Source organism: Teleopsis dalmanni, chromosome 1 (genome assembly GCF_002237135.1).
Source record: "Teleopsis dalmanni isolate 2A chromosome 1, ASM223713v2, whole genome shotgun sequence".
Lineage (NCBI taxonomy): Eukaryota > Metazoa > Arthropoda > Insecta > Diptera > Diopsidae > Teleopsis > Teleopsis dalmanni.
In genome coordinates, this window is record NC_051846.1 from 140,383,606 (window position 1) to 140,393,882 (window position 10,277).

The following is a 10,277-nucleotide window of genomic DNA, read 5'->3' on the forward strand; positions in this document are numbered from 1 at the left end:
GTTTCCCAAGTCTTTCTCCTCTATATGTGTTTCTAGAAAACAAAATATATCATGGCCTTTGACGAATTCGAAAAAATCTGGAAAGATCATTTTATTTTTTAAACCGTTTATATTGTATGACAAAATACGCAAGTTTCTAAAATTATTAACTATATTACTAGTACTACTATTTTCATTTCCTCCGCAGACAGCGCGTCCCTATTTCTTTTCTAATATTTTTAAAAGATTTACATAATTAATATCTATTTTTGTAGCTAATTCTTTATACAATATTTTTAAAACCATTTCGCCTTTTTGATCATTACAAACAAGTTCATTTTTATTGTTCCATCTTAGCCAGTAGTCTCCAATTCTTAATTTTTCATTTCTAACGCTGACCCTGTGTACTTTACTTACTGTGAGAATTTTCTGTTTTAAAATCAACATAAGTTTTTTATGTAGTAGTTTACCAGCATCAAGATCCCGTTCTAAAGTGATTTGTGACCCTTTTAGATTTTTACTTTTACTAAGCAGCTTTTCTACAGAGTTTGCTGTGTCCAACTCTACAACGACATTCACCTTTCCGTCGTACTCGCTTAACTTTCTTACCGAAGCTATCGGCAGTGGGCTTGGAATATTTAGAACTTCGTTGCATAGTTGAGTTACACGATCGAATGTCCGTTGGTTGGCATCACAAGCTAGGCCGCGGATTACAATATTTTTCCTCTTGCTTTGGTTCTCCAAATGTGATATTCGCCTGCTATCAACTTCTTTCGATTCTTTAATTTGTTGCATTTCTTCTCTAAGCTTAGCATTTTCTTCCTTCAGACTTTGAATTTGATTCGCATTTTCTACTAACTTATCTTTTATATCCTCTATATCCGTTTTCGTTGCCAAATTTTTCATTTTGTCATCTAAAAGTTCAGCAAACATCGCCTTCATATCTTGTATATTCATTGTGTTGATAGTTTGTTGTTCACCAGGGCTGCTTCGCATACGCTTTGCTGTAACTTTTGTAGGTGTTTGTCTGAGCTGATGACTCTCCTCAAATAACGAATAGTTTCTGCAGTTATTAGCTCTTTCTGATTACGATCGTTAAGGTATGTTATGCAGAGGTAGATTTTACAATTATATATGGTTATATAGAAATATGAATAAATTGCATAAGCTTTCGAAGCAGCAAACATATATTCTATCAAGAAAGTATCGGGACGAAATCATTGAAAAATCTTGCCTGGGATTTTTAAATGATCTAAATGATCAAACTGGAAGTTGTGAAACACAAAAATGTGCAGAGACTGGAATTTTGACTTGAAAAGAAACAGATGTGAGTTATTCAGTCAAATATGACGATATCGTGTATGTGTATAAATTTTTTTAATTTTTAAATGCAATACTTCGATGTATTTTATATGGTTATGGTGTGTTATTATTATTATACCATTATTCACCATGTTCAAAATTAAAAGTATTTAAAAAGTTAGTGTATCAGTAATCCATATGGTTTGCCACATTTTCGATTATTTACCTTTATTCCTATCCTTGCAAGCTTCATTTAAATCAAACATATGAAAAAAAATCATTTTTATTTATTGTGTATTAAAGTATGTCCTACTAGTCTATATTTGCTTTGAGTTGAACTTTGTATTTTTATATTTTATTAAATAAATTAAATAAATATATTTATTTTCGCCAAGTAAGTCAATGTAGTAACGAAATGCATAATCTTATTTTCAAGATTAATGCACTTTACAACTTATCACTAACACTTGAACTCAAAACACAGAACACATTTTAAAATTTATTTTTCATTTTTATTTAATTATTAAAATGCTCTTTCATTAATTAAATTATTAAATTCAGTTAAACACAGCTGTAGAAATTGAATTTTAATTCATTTGTTTATATATGGAGACGTATGTACACACATTTGTGCAAATGAAGAAAATCTCTTAACTTTATAAGTACGAGTAGCTCATAAACATTTTGTAAATACAAATATTTTAACTTCTACAGATGTTTTATATATCACAGTTGTCAAAAATTCAATATTTATGCAGTTATTTACTAATTTACTTATTGAGAACTTGAGGACTCCAACATTGTCGAGGAGGAAGAGTACAAAGTTCATCCAAGGTGGCAATTAGTTTAATGCACTCTTCGGTTTACTTGAAAACAAAAGGTCAACCACAAAAGTCATTAAATGCATAGGAGTTAAAAAACTTTTGGGACTCAGAGATCTATTATTTACAACAGTTGTCTTTTCATAAAGTTTTCTGTATAATTATTTATACATTAGTTAAGAAAAATTACTTATCGACAGATTTCGATAGAACTACAATTTAATATACGTTTCACGGTTAGAACTATTATGTTTTAATGCAGTAAGCATAGAATATTAATAAATATGATAACTTGAATTTAAATTATATTTAGAACAAATAACTACTAAGAAGTTTATATACAGAATGGAATAATTCCTTTTAACTCTCAATATCTTTAAATATCGCATATCCCTACAATTCGACTTTATAACATTTAAGACAAGTATCTGCCAAGTCTTTCCTTCACTGAGTGCAATAAAATTCGGTAAAGTATTCGGACGACACACGTCTGTAATGGCCAACTAAATAAAAAAAAAAAATAAAAAATTGCCTTAAATATGCACATAGGAATTTTCACAGAAAAGTCGATCCTTATTCAAGCAAAAAATGTTTTATGAATTTTTTTATTTAAAAGTTATATTCCAGAAAAAGTAATCTGAATAAGAATAATATAATTTTCAAGTATTATTATTTTAGTATTTAAATTGATTTTTATTTTTCATAATTGTAAAAGCTTGGGAAGTTGATCAACTCATAAAATGTACTTAATTTCAGTTTTAGTACATTTAATATATCATTACTGCCATAAATTCCCTTTTACAATAATAAGTAAGTGATATGAGTACAATTAGAGCCAATCATTCACAAATAACAGATATCTTTTAATATATTATCATTTCATATGATCAACTTTTAATTATTTTATTAAACTTTTATAATTCTCACTCAGTTCAAATTTTTGTAGTTATATAATTTTTAATACGCCTTAACAGATAATGTATAACTTTAATATAAATAAATGTGGTTTTAATTTGCAATAGGGATACAGTCTTGTTTTTTGAAAAATTGGTTTATTCTAACTTCATAAAAATTAAAAGAGTTACGTAAAGAATGTGAAATATTGTTAAAAGTTTGAAAATTATTACGCTTTTCGAAATTTGAGCCTGCATAGTATCAAAAATGTCACTATTTGACGTGTCTGTATGGATTCATTTTTCGTAAATGGGCTAATGATAAATTGACCAATTTTACTGGAGAATATTGATCAATTTATTAGTGGACTTACTAAAATATGAAAGGGGAATTCAAATATCTGATGCATTAAAAAAATTATGTTTAATATAAAAATCTGCTAAAATTACGAATTTATTAAAAGAAATTCATGACGTTTCAAGGTATATAAGAGACTCTTCAATTTTTTTTTAAAATACTACCCTTACTTGTATGCATATAATAATAATAATTTTGTATATCCTTATTAGATAATATCAAAATAGACAACTCTGCTGCATTTATATGATGCATCTAACGAATTCTCTCTATAACATAAAACTTAAGGATTTTCCTCTATAAAATAATTTTTATAAGAAGTCATAGATAAAATTTCTGCCTTGTAGATTTTTGCATTTTAGTGTTCGAAGACCACTCATATATTTTGTTACGTCCATAAACGCTATAGGTATATATGTGAAATTTGAAAAATTAAGTTTTTACACTATTTATAGAGGTCCTGGAATTCTTAAGAAAAAAAAATTTCTTTTAAATACAGACTTTACCATAGCTTTAATCATATCAAAATCTTTTCCATTTGAAATTATAATAAACGTTTTCAATCATCAAAATACTGATACATCTCAGTATATTCTGTTATTTTGCTCTTGATTTTTTGACTACATTTGATATATTTTACATGATTTAACTTGAGAATTATTCACTAGTTTTTCTCAATTACTTTTTCTCAACTTATTATGTATAAGTTCATATACTTAGCAGAATACGACGGCACTTTTTTCATTAAGATAAATTCAATTTTCAAATTTTTTTAATTACTTCGATCAAACGATGTCCAATACTAGATTTGAATTCAGTTAAAGTTATCGCATTTATTTTTGGTTTCTGAAAAGTAACATAAGATAAAGTTGCTCAAGGGATATTCCTGAGCATTAAAGGCAAAAACTTTATGTTCAACTTGTTATAATTTCTACTTCCTTGCTGGCTTCCTTTCACAGTTGCGAGAACTTCTTGCGTAAGGTGCTGGCTAAGTAAAACTACTAAATCTGATGATAAACAAATACAAGTACAAACACTAGTAGAAATATGAATACAAATACAAATGCAAATACGTTTACCTACTAAATGAAAAACTTTTCCCCAAACTTTTCCCAAATTGCAGTTCTGAAATTTATTTAACATTTTATGCCGCAATTTTAGCATCGAAGTCGCAAGCGAAGGCAGTCAACCAACGGGCAAAGGACAGCCAGGACAACCAGGACAGTCAGGACACTTTTAGAATAAGTGTAATTGTAGAGTATTTAAATGCAAATTTTGTTTTGTTGGCCGTGAAATTTGTAATTGCAAAGTTTATGCTATTGTAATTTGTGGGTAATTAAATTCTCATGAAATTATGTATGCGTAGCGCATACCAAAGATTTCAAATGCAAATTAATTTCATTTTTAGTGCTACTTCTTTTTACCTTTTTATACCAAAGATAAAAATTTCTTTATTAAATACATAATGCAAAAAATTGTTAATGGAAAAAAGTCTTTACTGCTAAGAAAACAGAATAGAATAAGGGTTTTGAGCCGCAGTGGAATATAGCCTTTTTGTACTAACTACTAACTTCTACTGGATGGAAGATATGTAGGTATATCGTCTCTCAAATGAAACTTAGAATATTTGTCCTTGAGAGTTTTCTTATATTGAATCCGGTAAAGTGCTCATAACTTTACCGTATATTATGACTTCTTAAATTACAAATTTCATACAAACATTTTTTTGTTGCTATTTAATTTAATTAAATTATCATAATTTGCTTAACAATAAAGATAGAACAAATAAAATGCTTTGCATTAACTACATAAAATGCATTTAGAAAATTTAATAAAATAATAAATAAAAATCAAATAAATTAAAGTTGAAAATACAAACAAAATAGTATAGAAATTTAACAATTAAAAACAAAGAATTTCATTCTAATATTAACACAGCAAATGAATTTCTTAAAACTTTAAAAACAAAGTAACAAAACTCCAAAAAAATGTACGAACATAAAAGTCAAGTACGGCTTTGAGTCAATTGATTAAGGAGCGCTGATTCTAAACTTCAATTTTGGCAGGGCACGAGTTCGATTCCTCTTATTATTTACGAGTAATTAAATACAAAAATTATTGCCAAGACAACTGATGATGGGTATTTGGCAATACTCGAAATAGCTGTATAGTGAGCCAAAAATTTAATTAATTGAAATAATATAAAAATGAATTTTTGTTGTTCTAATTAACTACTTTTCAAAGAAAAAACATATTTTATTTTAATTAATTTCAACTACAATGTATAAGCATCTTCAGGGTACTGATGACTATAGAGTATAATTGAAATTTCGGTGAAAATAAAATTTAATTTTTGAAAATAAAGTGAAAAGTTGTGTATTATTTAAACAATTGATCTATACATCCATTTTAAAAATAAAAAAAAACACTACAAATTTTTGCTCTTAAAACAATATATTATAATTAAATAAATAAAATAAATTTGTAGTTATTAAAATATATACATTTAATTAATTTCATTGTTATTCTTTAATTAAATTTTATTTACATTTAATTTATCAAAATCATATTATATTTATATAATATTTTGAGTGAAATTTTTATTTTTCTTCAAAACTAATCTTGCCTTCCGTAATTCCTTTATCTAATTTCTTGTTATGAAACCAATTATTTATTTTATTTGTTTGTAATAAAATATTTAAAATATTTCATAAATATTTCTTTCACAATAAAAGAATATATTTTTCAGAATTTTTTTCTACAACAAATTCTTGAAATACTTATTAAATTCTATGCATTCCCAGTTTGAAAAGAATTCTATGAATATATTATTAATTTTTTCACTTTGTTGAGAAGGCTGTTGGTAGTTGGGGGTGTGGCGTGTCTCTACTCCTATGACTTGTATCCTCTGAGTAGCTGAAACGTGCATAAAAATGTAGCTTTTAACTTCAAGTTTTAATGCTTACAAATTAAAGGCGTGTTCCTGCCTGTTATCTCATTTTAAAGCTTTACAAAGGCTCAATTGATATAAAAACAAAAAAAAAAAAAGTCGAAAACATACTCGACGTTGCTGTTAATACTACACTAGACTATATATATGTATGTATTTATGAATATACAACATGTAAATTAAAAAGACGCTCACTCCGTACGCTGACGAAGAAGTATTCGCATTTTTATTTTATAATCCTTAATTAAATCACTTGTTGTCGTCTAATCCAACTAAATAAGGCAACATGCTGATATATTATTTGAATTACATTTATACGTGCGCAGATAGATGCGAGCATAAAACAATCTGTGCATGTATACGTATGTGTTAAATTATGTGCTTTCGTTACGAGCTGGCAGTGTGTAAAAGCTGAAATAAAATTACACAGCTACTAATATAAACAATCTCAAAGATACACACACATACAAGCTGAGATAAATCTTAATGCATATGTACCGGCATATAATCATACTTACATATGTACGGATACATGTGTATCTGGATGCGTGAGAGAATACATCTAGATATGCAGTAAGTAACATCCACAACTTTAACTAACACCAACAACAACAACAACACCAGCAGCAACAACTAATAATGGTGATGCTATGCTTAAAAGAAATACGAGACGCATTTGCAATGAAATTTTGTTATTAAAAGGCAGACATAAAATTGGAACAACATCATTGTAGGGAATGCACAAACTGTGTACTTTCATCCTTTCTTTCTGCCTCTCCTTTCTCTTTTTCCGCTTTTCCTCAACTTACATTTCACTTCACTTCACTTCATTTTATATTTATTTTTGCTTTTATTTTTACTTTTATTTGAATTCTTATTTCATTTTATTTTCTTCTTTATTTATTTGTGAGTACATTTATTATGCTCGTGCATATTTTTCTTGCTATTTCATATATTTTGCAGATACTATGAAAAATCTTTTGATAAATTTCCAAGCTTTTATGTTGGCATTATTGTGCACATTAAATAACACATATCAGCGCATAGCAGGGAGAGAGAAGAGAAATGCACACTGGCACTCTTGTACTCCTGCACCCTTGCACATTTGCACATTTACACACTTAAAATGCAAGCTAATTGAAAATGTTAGTAAATGAAATTAGAATTTTAAGTTTTACTAACACTGAACTGAATACTGACAAGCCTGCACAACAGTACGTATGAGTAACGTTAATTAGTGGGGAAATAAAATTTGCTTTCAAGTGTCGGTGCCACTAACAAAAGTTACTAACTAATTGCCACCTTCTACACAATTTCATAATAAAAAACAAAATTTTTAATTGCAATTACTGATCTGAAACTAATTTTTAAATTGGGTGTGATTATAGTGAATTTGAATGCAAATAGAACTTTCATTATATTATTTTTTAATATAAGCAATTACTGTTTTATTAAAAGTCGATAGTTGTTACCTTAATGAAATGAAAGTCAAATAAATTAAATTTCAATTTTATAAACACACTGAAGATGTTCTATGAGATTGACTGAAATATATGTAAAAAATGGTTCATAAATAATTGAATTAAACATAAAATGAAACTAACCACTATATTTATTAAATATAATTAAATTTAGTTCTCAATTTATAAATGAATAAATTGAATAACTGAAGTTATGCTAACATTGAAAAGGTTTTGATTAGGTAAATTGGTAATATTATTTATTACAAGGAGAGTATGTCACTCCCCATCAGTTATCCAAACATGTTTGCTAAAAAAATTATCTATTATTCGCGAAATTTTTAAGTACTGAGAAATAATAAATAAATATATTGTAAAAATAATTTAAATATTTCCTAAGACCACTAATGATAAGTACTTGACAATACTCGTAACAGTGTTGTGTGGTCCGCCTAATTTGAACAAATTAACTTAATTTTTGTTCTTATTTTTTTTTTGCTAATCGATCCCTTTTAACTTTTAAATAGTTTCTTTTCGTCGTAAAGGCGAAAATATATATTAAAAAATATATTGCATTTTGTAGCAATATGTAAGATTCAGTCTATATCATTTTCAATTTAAAATATGCCATGATTTTTAATTATACAGCGTGGCTCAAATGAACTGCAACGAAGCTTAAGTTTCCATAACTTGCAAACTAATAGCAAAACTGAATCTATATTTCGTCTTATAACAGCTATATTTATTACTCATAAGTGTGTGGAAGTATTTGCTTCCCAAGTTTGTAAAAAATTGTAGTGATGTTGAAATCAAATTTTTTTTATTTTTATTGAAATAGTTTAAGATTTCAAATTAATATTTCTCACTACAGCAACCGATCAAATTAACTTAAATAGTCTTTTCACGTAAGCTTTTATATATAATTAATACTTGAATACGTTCTGCATAATGTTATGGTTTCTACTCTACCAGATCAGCTGGTTTTATTGAAATTTAATTGCAATAATTCGGTTATGATAGTGTTTAATTCAAAGCAAATTATCTAAATGGTGTGACTTTTAGCTCAAAAGAGTGCAATTAAATTCAAATTACAATATTGCGTCAATGCTTCGCGTGGTGACAAATGGTAGAGTCATTTCAGTCTCAAGTTTGGGAAGAAATATGTCCATGTTAAGCGTCAAATATTCTGTACATATGAGTTAAAGACTATATTTGACAAATACCATGATCCTCCAATTTTTTACAATAAGTGTGAATAAATCCTTTGCATTTCAAATTATATCATGCTTCAATAAAACTGAGAATGATCAAAAGAAGCTTACACATATTGGATCTACTAATTTAGATTAATAAATTATTAATTCAGATTTAGTAGTTATATATATCCAAATAGAATAAATTTTATTTTTATTTTCATTATATGAACTTCAAGTATGTATATGTAAAGCCAATTAAATTTATACTTAAATTTCATTACTCACTTAATCTTTGAGATATTTATTTTTGTTAGAATGCTTCCATTGATTTTAAGTTTTTAACTTTCTGATCTCCAAAAGTGTTGCTGGAAATTGTTATTACTTACATGAGCATATATGCAGGTTAAGCATGAAAAACCAACATAAATGATTTATGGCAATAATAAAAAATATCACACCAACTTATAACTTACAAAATAAATAAAGGCAAGAATTTCAAATCTTCTCAAAGAACTTTGCAGCAACACAACAGCAACAGCATCAACAACAACAACAAAAACAACAGCAGCAATAACAGCAGCAATGGCATTAGTAACAAGAATATTAACAACATGCAACACTTCATCCTGGCAGTTGCTTTATAAATTACATAATTACATATGTACAAATATGTGTTCGCATGTATTTGCATCTGGTCCTGTGCTTTCCTGCTTTCCTGATGTATACACGTTTGTATCTGCTTTGCATACTTTGGCAGGATAATTATGTGCGATGTGCGAACAAACTGGCAGAATGTGAAAACAATTCATAAAATTTTACAAACTTCATTCATTTCACTCCTGTCGTCTTCTGTTTGCTCACTCGCTAACTAGAAAATTGGGTGCCAAAAGTGTTGGCACAGTTGATCAGTGACTTTGCTGTTGCAATGAAGCTCCTGGCACTGGTAGGAGAATGTGTTATTGCCTGCCTGGCTGCCTGACTGCCTGCCTGCCTGCCTGCCTGCCTGCCTGCATCAGTTGGGTACGCACCGCCGCTGTGTTTGTATTACCAAAAACACATAATTTACAATTTACACATTCACAGCGGATTTCGTGAGTATTTGGGTCACAGCGCAAAAACTTTCGCTGGCAAACGCAGAACTTATCAAGTAAACGCACACTTATGCCAGAACAAATGCGGCGCATATCTGCACAAATCCAGTGCAACGTAACGCAACGCAACGTAGGCATTCTCATTCTCATTCACAATCCCGTAGTCCTGATTCGGGTTGAGTGCCGCACATGAAGATACGCAGTACCAGAGTACCACAGTAGCGATG

General features: G+C 28.4%; 1 protein-coding gene across 2 annotated transcripts in view; it reads left to right on the plus strand.

The window, feature by feature from the left end:
• LOC119669037 (furin-like protease 2) overlaps nt 1-10,277 on the plus strand; it is a gene marked incomplete at its 3' end in the record, with an annotated part of 541,440 nt that overhangs the window by 74,650 nt on the left and 456,513 nt on the right.